We start from the raw sequence: 14,598 nt of genomic DNA on the forward strand, positions 1-14,598 counted from the left end.
AGTATATTATGTTAAATCAGACAATACAGTAATTTAATTTTGTAAACAATTCTGTGCAGATAGAGACAGGGCCCTGAACCAACTACTGAAACTGTCACTGCAAGCATAATCATATCCTACCAAGAAACAGTATGTACAGCTGTATTCAATGTTTATCCGAGTATCTATCTCTGTCACTGCATATAGCCTGAACCAGGCTCAGTGTGACTCATGTTGGCTTTTGACAAGCTGAATATACACTAGATATCAAGTCAGGGCAATTCTCTATCCAAATTATAAAAAATGGCACATCTGCTTTCTGATTAGCGACACAATCCTGACCCTTCTACTGGTCGGTGTAAATGATTACATTGTTAATGGAATGAAAAATAATAAGTTCTATAAAAAAATAAAATAAAATCAAAATGCAGATACACATAGTCAGTTCAGTGATTTATTCTTTTTTTTTTTGCTGTTGTTGTAAAAGAACACTTGCCAAAAAGGTTCACAGGGCATTTCGTTTTGCACCAGGACTCTAATCCCACAGAAAACAACACAGAAATCATGTGAGTGGGAGATTTTTTTATTTTATAGTTTAATAGTTTTATATTTCATACTTACTAAGGGCATGAGAGCTTGTGAAAGAATGCAAGCAATTTGAAAGGTGCATAATTTTGTCCTTTTATTTAAATATAGAAAAAAATCTAACTTTGGTTCCACAGTCTTGGTGTCAGAGCTCATATTCAAATATCATAGTACTTCACAAAAAGTGTAATCATCCCTTCATAAATGTAAGTGATTCTAGGAATAACGACCAGTAACTATGATTGAATGTTGAATGATAATTTATTATTAGTGGTTTTGTTGCAGTATCCAAACCAAAATACTAAAATTACAACCAGAATACCATCATGTTTCTGTCAAAAATTCACAAACGAAACACATTGTTATTGATAAAGTTGCAGCTACATATGAGCTGTACAAAGAGCTGCATCTCTCAGCGCTGAGTCTCCAAAGAATGAACATATAATTAAATCCCAAAAATACATTCAATGTTCATGTTTTTCGTCATTATTAAATGACCGTTCAACAGCAAATCATATGGGTATTATAATGAATGCTTGATAAAGAATTCCATTTAATCTTTATCTGCAGCACTGTGGTACTTACTGGCAGATTCTGAATGCATGTCTAGCAAACTTTCCTGAATATTCTTAAATGAATGAACAAATATTATAAAGTGGCAATTGTTGTTTGCTATAGTAGGTTTTTATGGTCGTCAATGGAAAAGTAAGCATAAAACATACGATATAGCTATAATGAGCAAATACAGTCAAGGAATTGTTAAAAAAAAATGTGCCATAAAAAAGCAAAAAGAGGTTTTTGCAGTGATGCCATAGAACTATTTTTGGTTCCCTGAAGAACCTTTTTGTAAATGCTTCTTTTTTCTGATTGTGAAACTGATTGGGCTTAAGAGGACCATTTCTGGTGATGCTGATAAACACATTGCTGAGCTTAAAATATCATACTACTGTATACCTCATTATTTTTGAAGTAGAAGTCAAACATATTGAGAGTAGTATTTGTAACAATGTGATTGTTAACTGACTTGTGTTGCAAGACCAGACTAATTTAAGCATAACTATGTGTAAGCTGATTGTTGATCAGTAAGAATAGTACTATAGTATAGAACTTGATCATATATATAGACAAGTATATATAAAATATAAAACGAACACTTTTAAGAACATAAGAAATAAAATTAGTTTTTAATAGGATTAAAGGCTTACATTGGTGGAATCCAGTGCCGGACTAGGGTGGTATGTAACCCAAAATGCATACCATTACAAAAAACAAACAAAAAAAAAAAACAATAATAATATTCAAATTAAGGCAAAAATTAGGATTAGTTGATTTATTGGTAGAACACTATGTGGTATTGAATCATTTAATAAATGTACTTCAAGACAATTTATTTATGTGTCTGGGGTCAGAGAAGCTCAACACCTGCTGTTAAAGGGAAATACAGTGAGGCATCAAAGAGACTGTGCAAATGTGCATGCGCGTGCGTGTGTGTGTTTGCAAAATGAATATTCATTGAAACCTGTAAGAGGATGCAGTTATTCCCACTGCTCTGTGTAGGAGGGTAAATCCATGTGGATAATGGATGTGTAAAAGTCTCAGTGCTTCCGGTCAAAACAGATATGAATATTCACATGCAGCTAAAACTCTTTTCTTTTAAAGTCAATAGCAAAATGCAACACAACGAGAATAGCAAACATTTGTGGAAGCCCTAAGTACAATTCTGACAATAACTTTCACAGTAAACTTATGAAAGTCGTTTCCTTTTCTATTTGATTTGCTATAACAATTAAACTTCTCCTTTATTATTCATTTCAGTTACTCTAAATATTTTTTAAATGCTTGCCCTGCTCTAATAGCTTTACTAGTTTCTAAAAATATATACTTTTAATGAAGATCGTTAAGTATTAGCAAGGATAAAATGTAAAACTGGGTGTACGTTATAAACATGGGCCACATTCATATTATTAAATATAAATGACCTTTTTCTTGGTATTAATTTGGAAATGTCACGGGGGTCACATGAAAAATTCGATGGTAGAAGTGCAATAAGTCAAGTGACATCTGAGATCTTCAAATCTCTCAATGTAATAAGATAAGACCAAAATAGATGTGAAGGAAATAAACATGTACTGTCATCTAAACACAAGAAATTAGCATATTTTCAGTAAAGAAAAGGGAACCAACAACAGGGCCTTCAGAGACTAAGCCTGAGCTTGAAAATGTGAAAAGAATGAATGCTTATTTTCCATATTAGAATATACATTTTTATTATTTTAGTTATTTTATATATTTTCTTTTAGCTATATTTTAGAAAGCGATTGTTAAATGTTAAAACCCTGTGCTACGAAATGGAAAAGTTATGAGCTGACATCCCAGGACTAGTAAAGAATATTAGACCTTTGATGAAGATTCAGCTCAGCTGTATGATTAATTAATAACTAAAATCAACCAACCAACTGCAGAAAGAAAGAAAGAAAGAAAGAAAGAAAGAAAGAAAGAAAGAAAGAAAGAAAGAAAGAAAGAAAGAAAGAAAGAAAGAATAATATTTCTTAAAGTGGTGGCCCGTGCATTTCACACCTGGACTCTAATCCACCTCATAATGCCATCATTATGATGCCACGGCTACAAAAGTGATCAATAATGTAAGAAATGCAATATAACGGCGCGCTGCATCATAGACCGGTATCCCATACAGTGAGAATGAATGCCATTATTAAAGCAGGAAACTCAATGGCAAGAAACGCAATTAGCACAACACAACAAGTCTCTGTTCACTGCAGCCACAGCTGCACTGCACCATGTGCATCATCTCTAACAGAAGCATCAATAATAATCTCATTTTTGTGCAATTTTTCTATGCATTAAGATTTTCCTAGGGATTCGAAAATAAGGAAAATTGTGTTTTTGTGCAAATTCTACGGGAACGAAAACTCAAAAGTATAAATTGTTTATGAAAAAGCTTAACAACTGTTCTGAACTGTTTTGGCCGACCTTTCCGTGTGATGTCCAGCTTTTTTTTTTTAAATCCGTTTTATTGAATGTCCTTGTAAGTATATCTGTGTATATTGAATGTCCTTGTAAATATATCTTAATTTCTTCTCCTCTGTCATCCATTGTGGAATGAAAAAACAGCTACTAATCCATCTGAGCTTCTGCAGTTTGCGACAGATGCGGGTTGCACTCTTTAAGTCCTTTTTTTGACCATCCAATTAAAGGACGTAAAAATGCTGATGTGACTTGACACCTTCTAAAGAGCTTTGTAGTCTGATTGGTTAAAGCAACAGCTGCAGACAACATAAATTTTTTTCAACTGCTTTTGTATAAAACTAAAACTAAAACAACCAATATGCACTAAAAGCACAGTTAAATATATATGTTCCTCCTAAACAAACACACAAACAAACAAATAAATGGTTGTAGTGGTATCATGAAAATGACCTTAAATGGTAGGGTTTTTTTTTTTTTGCTCTTGCAGGAGTAGCATTATTGCTTCATGCATAATTCACTCTCTGTGTGGAATTTTACATGTTCTGTGTCCACTTAGGTCCCTCCAGGTTCCTTGATTTCCTCCCAGAAGCATGCTGATTAGTGACGTTAATGGGTAGTGGTGCCCTGCTATGGACTGGTGTCCCATCAAGGGTGAGCTGCTACTTCACACCCAGAGCAGATCCACAGCGACCCTGGCCAGGATATACAGTATGTAAGTTGAGGAAGGTGAATGAATAGCTGAATAACTTCATGAAACGAATTTCCAAATGTTCATGTGTAGAAATATATACCATATATCAGCAGTGAGCAAATATAACCGATTTATGTCAAATATTCTAAGAATGTATTAAGATGTGAAACACATATATTTTACCATCCATAACAATACACTCAACAAAATATACAATAGACAATACACTTTAAACACAGACTAAAACAAAACCAAAAAAATGCTTATGTTAATGAAGAGATTAATAAAACTTTAGTCCTTCAGTCTTAAACTCAACAAATGTATTCATTCATATGTACAAATGGGAGAATTGAATTGGTGGAAAATGATGACTTTGTTGATTTTTTTTTCTTTAACTTATCTATTTAATTAGCTCATGTCCTGACCCTTCTACTTGAGTTTAAGTGAGATGTAGTGCTACATCTACCTGAGTAGAAAATGAAGACCTGCACTCTCCTCTATCAATTTATAATAGAGTGGTTATGTGTCTCCCATCTTCAGCTGTCCACTTTAATGTGCTGAGTGTAGCCTCAGACTACTGTTCTACACAGTCAGGAGCGGTACCCGATGTATCTGCCTCTAGAGTAGATGCTGTACATTCTGATATGCTTTTCTGCTCAACACAGTTGTAAAGAGTGGTTATTTGAGTTCCTAACTGCTCGAAACTAGTCTGACCATTCCACTCTGACCATTTCATCTCTAAGGCATTTCATCCTTTCCATAAAAAAATATGGATACATATACATATAGCCTAAAGGCAGGTTGTATGGTATGTTTGGGGTTTCGAGGTATTGTGTAGTAGCCTGTTTGCTGACCGTGTGTGTGTGTGTGTATATGTGTGTGTGTGTATGTGTGTGTTTATGGTGTCCCATTCAGAGAGTGTTATTTCCTTGCTCGAACTGTTTTTGATAGAGGCTCAAATTTTACCCCGACCCTAAACAGAATGAATAAATGTGAAGTGAAGGATGAAGGTTAATATTATTACTATGATGATAATAATGATGATGATGCTGCTGATGATGATGATGATAATATTATTAATAGTTTTAAAATACTGTAAAATGTTTTATCTACAAAGTACAAAGTCGACATGATGACATCATAAAAATGCGGCCTCTGATTGGTGCCTGCTCAGGATTTTGCCCAGATTTCTTGAAATCAGAGCAGAAAATTATTTTATATGGAATAAGGTGGTGAAGAAACGTGCAGCATGCCAGCTTTTAAATAGGTGTCCAATGATTGATAAATAAATATTTGATTGCTGAATATTGTACCCTAATTTAAGTAGCTGTTTAGTAGGACAGTGATTTTGCATACCATTGCATGAAATACTGCCTGAAATATAATAATATTATACAATTTATAATTAACAATCAAATGATTCATTAGTTATAAACTAGTTGCTATGAATACAGGTGCCATCAGTGTATTCTTATGAATGACATGTTTGTCAGTGAGTCAGTGTTGCTGAAGCAAAGTAGGTCCTTCTTTCCCAAACACCAAGTGACCGAATTAGGATACAATTTTGAGTCATTCGCAAACTGTTCAACAATAAACTGTTGGTTACTTTAAAACTAATCTTCATCTGGGAGATCACAGGGTTTATGTATGTGAATATTTGATCTGTTAACTCGTTGCATATGTCAGATTTATTGTATGACTCTGCCATAGAAAAGCTGTTGCGATCAAACATTGTTTACTTAATCAACTAAATCATGTAATGGTGAAGGAACAGATCAAACAGGCAAATTGATGGAAGGTTTGCAAAGAAATGTCATGCTTCTTGGTGTGGTTTCTGTATTTTGTAGCTTGTTTTGATACACTTAAAGTTTAGGTATTTAGTATTTTATTTCAAAATACATTTTAATGTAATTTTGCCCAACCCTTATAATAATAATAATAATAATAATAATAATAATAATAATAATAAAAAAATAAAAATAATAATAATAATAATAATTATTATTATTTTTATTCCTATTATTATTATTATTATTATTTTTATTATTATTATTATTATTATTATTATTATTATTAATAATTATCATCAGTCATCATCATGACCATAATTAATAAATAAATGATGATAATGATGATGATGGTAATGATGACGGATGCTGCTGCTGCTGCTGATTATTATTATTATTATTATTATTATTATTATTATTATTATTATTATTATTATTATTATTATTATTATGACCACGATGAATGAATGAATGAATGAATTAATGAATGAATGAATTAACATAATAATAATTATCATCATCATTCATATGTTCATTCATTCATTCATTAATTCATTAATTCATTCATTCATTCATTCATTCATTCATTGTGGTCATATTAATAATAATAATAATAATAATAATAATAATAATAATAATCATCAGCAGCAGCAGCATCCGTCATCATTACCATCATCATCATCATCATTCATTCATATTATTATTGTCATGATAATGATAATGATGATTATTATTATTATCATAACCAGAATGAATGAATGAACAAATGAATTATTATTATTATTATTATTATTATTATTATTATTATTATTATTATTATTATTATTATTGTCATGATGATGATGATGATAATAATCATCATCATCATAACCAGAATGAATGAATGAACAAATAAATGATAATAATAATAATAATAATATTAATAATAATAATAATAATAATAATAATTATTATTATTATTATTATTATCATAACTAGAATAGATGAATGATTATTATTATTATTATTATTATTATTATTATTATTATTATTATTATTATTATTATCATAACATGATGATGATGATTATTATTATTATCATAACCAGAATGAATAAGTGAATGAATGAATGAATGAATGAATGAATGAATGAATGATTATTATTATCGGTGTTTGTTCAGCTGCTGTGATTATTTTTGATCAGGGCGCGAGGGTACCGGGGGTAAACAGGTAACGGTGAGTTTACGAGAGCGCGTGCGAACAGGGCAGGTGGGGAGGAGGGGAGGTGGGGAGGTGGAGGGTGGGGGTTAGCGAGAAGAGAGGGAGGGAAGAGGAGGAGAGGAGAGGTCCAGCTGCAGAGAGAGAGAGAGAGAGAGAGAGAGAGAGAGCGCGAGCGCTACGACTTGATACGACAATGGAAGCAGCCTCGAGCAGCCGGTAGAAGACGGCGAGGAGACAACGAACAGCACGAGGGAGGCTTTATGAGAAGAAGAAGAAAAAAAAAAACCCAGAAAGAAACGGGATTTAAAGGGGAGACTTCCTGTTTTAAAATGGAGCAGTGAGATCTGGAGGGAGGACAGAAACGAGGCTCGGTCTCCATCACTGAGCGAGACAGCTCAAGAGATCGAGGGGGAGAAAGAGAGAGAGAGAGAGAGAGAGAGAGAGATCGAGAGAGGCGCGTCCACCTGCTACGAGCCGAGGCCCCGGGAAAAAAAGAAAACATGGAGAAGTGGGTGCGATGAAGACGGTGGGAAACGTTTATCCGAACGGCCCGAGCTCTCATTCAATGCGGAGTGATTGAAGCGAGTCAGAGGTAAGCGGAGAACCGCCTCAACTTCACGCGCTTACATTCCACTTCCGGTACCTGGACATAAACACGCGTGCATTTGATCTCGCGTGTCCGTTAAATGAGAGAGAGTGTGAGAGAGAGAGAGAGAGAGAGAGAGAGAGAGAGAGAGAGATTGACCAGGCTGCATGCATTCGGAGGATCGTTTGCATGTAAGTGAAATCCTGCATGAATAAGAGTTGACTAATCCCCCCACTGTCCCAATGTACAGTGCTGTGAATCAGGATTAATCTGCAATAAAGGCAGTAGTGTGTGTGTGTGTGCATGTGTGTGTAGCATGACTGGACAAGCCTCTGCCAGGACAATCTGTATTCTTACGAGATTTTAGATTGGGGTAGCACAGAAACCTTTCCATTACAGTAGTATCAAGATTCACAAATCATAGAAACTAATACAGAAATATGGAATTACTTTTTAAAATTGCTAAAAAAAAAAAAAAAAAAATTAGACGTTTTTACAGAGGCTGTCTTTTTAAACGTCATCTTTCTATTACATTTTTTTGATGCAATGATTTGTCGCCATTAAATGCTACCCAATTTGGAAGTGTCTTCCTATTCAGCAATAATGATCAGAATCCGAAACCTCTTACTTTTGTGATAAATGGTGTATTAATGCATCTTGGGTGTATACAAACTATGTGAATGGCCTTGGATTTGGATGCAGTATCAAGAGATAACTGAATAGAGCATTATATCACTGTCTCTCTGTCTTGCTTACTGGCTGACTCACAAGTCCATCAATGGGACGGTCTTTTTTTGTTGTTGTTGTTTTTTTCGCCCCCACTCACTATTTAGTCATGTGCACTTGTTTGTTTTCACTGTGGTCATCACAACAATGGTCGTCTGGACAGTGGCTATGATTTGAATTCATTTCGAGGTTGACCAGATGGCAAAATCAAATGGTGGTTGAACCAGGAACTAAGCTGAGCTGCACAATGTGTAAAGGAGAGAAACGCGCTTATGTAAATAGAGAATGAGCCTGGCGCTGCACCCAGCAAAAAGGCTCTCTCTCTCTCACTGAATCACCATTACAGCAATTTTTGGTTGTTATCCCTCATCAAAAACTGGACTTTTGTGATTATTACATCAATTTGTTGACCTAAATTTGTCGGGGGAAAAAAAGCAAGCAACATTTTCTCGGGCTTCAATTCCGTCTTCAGTATTGATTCCTTTTGAAATTTGCAGCTAATATTGATCTAACTTACCATACATTGGACAAACCGTGCCTGGCGGGTAGGCTTTTAGCGACGTTTGTGCATCTTTTATTAGACTATTGAATATAGGCCTGCCATGCCAATTATGGCCTGCTTGAAGACATGCTGTGCTTCTTGTGCTTTTTTTATACTGGGTGTCTTATTTCAATTCTACTTTTATCATTGTGTTTTGTTTTGTTTGGTTTGGTTTTGTTCCTAAACAGAGCAGCTCACATTCTTTTTTTTTTTTTTTTTGTTTTGTTCTATTTTATTTTGCTTTGTGCTCGTCTTTACAGCTGAGGGCGTACATTCTTCATTAAAGAAAGTTACTGAAACGACCTTGGCCTAAGGCAGGGGTGGGCAATTAATTTTTACAAGGGGCCACATGAGAAACCTGAATTGTGTCAGAGGGCCACACCAACGATAATATTTTAGGGATGCACCGAAATGAAAATTAAATTCAAAAGGCAATGAAATCCATAATTTTTTGTGTTATGCCTTTTGCCTTGGCACCATCACTGGAAACTTTCTTGCCTTTTCAAAATCGTCCTCTACAGACGGAGTGCGCATGCTCGGATCGACTTTACTTTTCTGCGCCGCGTTCTTCTCATATTTAGAAGGCAATCAGGATGTTTGGATTTCGGTAATTTATACATCCCTGTAATTTATGATTGGCCTCACTCGGGCCGGACAGGGACGTACAAAGGGCCGGATGTGGCCGGCGGGCCGTAGTTTGCCCAGGTCTGGCCTAAGGCGTTGCTTTCTAGAGCACCATACATTGCAAGAAGAAAAAAAAAATTTATTTCTCAGATTAAAGCAAAGCAAACAATTTTTCATCAAATCATTTTTCATCCCACATGTGATGACTCGCTTGTTTCCAGTCAGAACAATATAATATTGATTCGCATTAGTGTAGTCTCTTTACACAGCCGCGTTATATCTGTAGCATAGCAACATTCAAAAAATAGGTTCCGTTTGTTAATTTAATTAGAAATGGTTTCAAGCTGCATATTAAAACGTAGCATTCGCGTCTTCGATCTTGTGCAATTTCATCACAGGCATTTTGAAGAAAAGAAATTCTGCCCCCATTTCTTTTAACTTTTAATCATCGTCCAATTCCTGCTCACTAGCAAAATTTTTTTAAGGCAGCTAACAACCGAGGAGTGTGAAAATCACATGAAGCCAACCACCAAACCGCTGCATATGCTACATCACAGGGCAGCTGAACACACTCCGACTCAGAACTGGCACTCCTGGCCTCCAGGTCACAGATTGTCTTGTGCAATCTTCATACCATAGGGAGATTTTTAAGGTTACAGCAATTGTGAGGCAGTTCTTTTGAACTATTCAGTTTCCATCGAGCGGTCTGGAACTTAATCTTCTATCTTTACAGACACCACCTCAAGAAGCTTAGGTGATTTAATTTACCTACACCCATAATCATGACGGTTTCCATAGCAAATCAAGACTCGGTCACGCTTATCTTCTTACATGCTTGCATTGAGCACGCAAGCAAGCTTTCCTGAAACATTTTTACACTAATGCGTATAATAGGTAATAAAGGTACTATATATCATAATTAATTGGGTAATAAATATAAACCTACGCAGTCAACTTTTGTGATGGTCCAGTTTCCAACTGACTGAATTGTGACAGGTTTTAATGTTTTACAAGAAATAATTAGAGTTTGGTTTGTTGTGGTTCATGTATTTATTTTTTCTAGCATCACAGACCGAGTCTGAGACTGATACACAGCTGTCGCGAATTTAATGCGGAAGGAATAAATAAAAACTTTCTTGTCCATTCATTTCTAAATAATTTTTTATATATAATAATTTTTTGCTATCAGTTTCTGAGCTAATGTCTCTAAAGCTGTAGCTAGGCTCTGGTCCGAAGAGATGTGTTTACCTTGATAATATATAGTATGTAAATACATGATACACAATTATACAAACCCACAACAGAGCAGCTACAGTTTATCTGCAGAAGCTGCACTGGTTCATGGTTCGAAAGCTGGATTCACTGACCTATTGACACTAATATATAGATTTTGTGTTATCTCAGGCTACAGGATCACACACTTAGTCTTTATTGTGTGTTAATCTGATTGTGTTGAATAAGGAGCCTCTCCTTGGCTCGGAATGCTCCGTCAGAAACAGGCAAAATTCCTGAAAGTGGGTCACGGATGTTGGTAGAAATGCTGACAATGGCATGATAGTGTAGATTGGGCCTTTGTCCCATCACTAACGAGAGCCCTATTGCACCCTCAACCCTACTGCTCCATAAGATCCGTGCCCTCCCCTAAACACTCCCTCCCCCACAAGGGCTGCTAAAGCGTTCTGTAATTACACAGAGGTGAGATCCAGGGGAGATTTTTCTCAACGCCTTGATTGCATTTCATATCCGTGTGCACTCTGCCTTCCAGACTTCCTCTCGCTTGCTTTCATATTTGCTTATATTCAGCATTTTTTTTCCTCTTGCCCCGTTCATAATAAATAAAGCTGTGGCAAAATGATATGTGGTATTTATTTTTATTCTTTTCAGACAGACATGTTTCAGTTCAGTACTGTAATCTATGCTAGACGTGTTTGTGATTGACCAGGGCTTAATGGAAACAATATCACGACGAAGAGTTTGCATGTCTGCCATTGTACAGTATTGGAGCAGCTGCCGCAGCGTAAGCCTCCGGTTAAGATGTTGCTTTTTGCCTTTTATGCTACAGACAAGCAGACAAGCAGAGTGCACATGGCACAGACTACCATGCAAACACTACACTTACCCTCACATCCTTCACATTCAGCAGCTCTCTTAGTAAATACCTCATGTATCACCTAATGTTGTATTCTGGTAAGCTTTTTTTCTTCTTTCTTTCCAGTGGAATAAATGGAACTGTAGCAAGTTTAGTCAAATGGATAAGCAGCACTATTTAGGAAATGACTGTCGAGCCCGTATTAGCTTTATTTATTTATTTATTTATTTATTTATTTATTTATTTATTTATTTATTTATTTAGCATCAAGCCAGCATTTTTATCTGGAAGTGAGTAGTGCACGTTTTTTCACACTTCATGTAAATTACTCTACTTTAGTAGTTGTGGTCAAGAGCTCCTTGATTAAATTATGGCTCTATCATCAGTGCTGTCAGCAGTAAAATGACTCAGCAATGGGTGTTTGCAGGTGCAGAAGGCATGGATTGTGTCTGTGAAAGCAAGGCAAAGAGATGGATAAGCACGTCAATGTTTATAGACTTATTTCCAGTCTGAATGTTAATTTTTTTTTAAAGATTTGTTCTAGCTTTGAGACACCCTGTCTTATGTTGTGCAGGTTTGAAGATGGTTTTTAATTATTCTCACATTTTGTCCTTCCTGTCAGCCTCTCAAAAGGGGGAAATTAGCCTTTGTTAGCAGGCTTTGACTAGGTGGTAAGTGCACGTCCCCTTTTACAGAGCACTGAAAGAATTGGAAGTGCAACTCAGATAGCGGGGGTTCATTCCCTCTGGATCAGCAATAGGCATGTCCCATGTGATAGAGAAACTGGGACCTGCCCAGGACTTTGAGAATGACAGGAGTTTCTTTGTGCACCCAGGCCCTTCATGCTTCAAGCTCTTGTTTCAGGCTTTGGCACGGAGGCCAAAGAGGCCACTTTCTGGAACAGAGAGGACCGGAGAAGGGGCAAGAGGACGTTGTTAGGATGTTTCCTGCACTTCTCATTCTTTTATGGAAAAGGTGGTTTTGTCCTCGTAGAATGGCTACAATTTAACAGAAATCTGCACGCAGGAAGTAGGAGGGCATTCCAGTTGTTTAGATGCTGCGATGACTCATTTGCTGGCTTATATATATATATATATATATATATATATATATATATATATATATATATATATATATATATATATATATATATATATATATATATATGATATATGTCAGTGCTCTGTCCTTGATAAACTCGTGAGAAATTTAAGAGGATTTATTATCTATTATATAATAATTAATTCGTTTAGTTTTTTTAGCACTACTTTAGTTTGAAGCTTTTGTTTTGAACTAAAAGTTTTTGTACATTGCTGAATAGTTTTGCCAGGACAACCTCTACTTCATTGCCAGAAAGCATTAACACTTAAAGATTTAAGCTAACATTTAAAACAAGTCAATTTCATGCTCGGTTTCTCACGTAAACATTTTTTTTTTAACATAAATTGTTGTGAAAAGAAAAGACAAAATTTTTTTGTCCTCCAAGTTTTTTACATCCTCCTGAATTAGATGCCACTGTGAGTTCAATTCCTAATTAATTTATGCGTTATTATTGTGCCAATAAATGCATGAAATATAATTAGCCATGCTAATGCTCCTGCAAGGCACTCACATATTGTTCGTGTTTAAACTCAGAATGATTTTAGTGTGGAGCAAATAACAAGCTAATAGTTTGAGTGAAAGTTGCAGATCTGAGATTATATTTTGCATTCAGTTATGATGGGGAAGTTTTAAAATAGTACATATCAAATCCAGTTTTGTTTCTGTTCCTGAATAGGCAGCAGTGATTAGGCGCTCACCCATAATGTTTCTACTTGAATAACTTGGATTTATTGTGTTAATTAATGCCTACAATAATGCGAAATATATATGACCATTACAATTGCTCATTTCTATAATTAATGATGGACAAACAAATAAATGTTCAGCACATGTTGGAGGATACACAAGCCAAATCATGATATAATTTGGCAGTTGTGTTATTAAAACAAACGGAGCCAAATTCTAATAGAAAAAAAAAGGAAATATAGAAGGGTGCAGTGCTTCAAAGTTAATTAAAAACCTGCAAAAAGATGTTGTTATATTGATATATTTTATTATAAGAATATAATGAATTGCCTACGCCTTTTTCTTTTTATAAAGAAATTAAGTATACTTTCTGTATCTGCAAACTTGATTGTTACCTTTAATTAAATGAGTTTGTACATGTATTATCCTTTTGTCTTCCACTGCTATAAAAAATACAGAAGAAGCTTATAGTAAACAGACAGAATGGATGCAAATCACCGCTATCAAATCAAACAGTATTAGGACATTGCTAAAAAGTGTGAATTTTTAAATGCACGACGATGCCAAAAGATAAACTCCCGAGAAAAATGGTTGTAAAAGGAATGAGGAAGACAGTGAACAATGACTTTTTTGGTAGGCTACTGTTTAGATACAAGCTGCTGTAACGCGTTGAGTCTGGGTGAAGGGATAGCTCACTAACTCCAGTTGCAACAGAAATCATATAAGCACAGACAGGTTTCCAAAACTCATGCTTTTTTATTTTTCTTGGCAACAGCGTTATGGGTTAGTTAAAGAAACTTAGAAATGTAGCATCAGAAAATAATAAGGACATATTCCTCAGCCTTGCACATATGCAGTAATACCGGAAGAATACAGTGGCAGGCTATTTCCAAAATACCGCTCTGCTCTTAAAGGAATCGCAACATATTTTACCAGTTACACCGTGTGTAACGTATCTTTCGTTATTCGGACATTAGTGTAGACTTACAGACAGGTGCGGCTTATTTATGTTAC

The 14,598-nt window shown here is 35.3% G+C and overlaps 1 protein-coding gene across 2 annotated transcripts in view; it reads left to right on the top strand.

The window, feature by feature from the left end:
• The first annotated feature begins 7,197 nt into the window (after nucleotides 1-7,197).
• The window catches only part of nexmifb (neurite extension and migration factor b), a 56,757-nt gene continuing 49,356 nt past the window's right edge, over nucleotides 7,198-14,598 (top strand). For both annotated transcript variants that reach the window (XM_083560191.1, XM_083560190.1), the window contains exon 1: nucleotides 7,198-7,822. The gene's annotated coding sequence lies outside the window, so the exon portion shown is untranslated. The remainder of the gene's footprint in view (nucleotides 7,823-14,598) is intronic.

This window comes from Silurus aristotelis, assembly GCF_946808225.1.
Source record: "Silurus aristotelis genome assembly, chromosome: 14".
Classification (NCBI taxonomy): Eukaryota; Metazoa; Chordata; class Actinopteri; order Siluriformes; family Siluridae; genus Silurus; species Silurus aristotelis.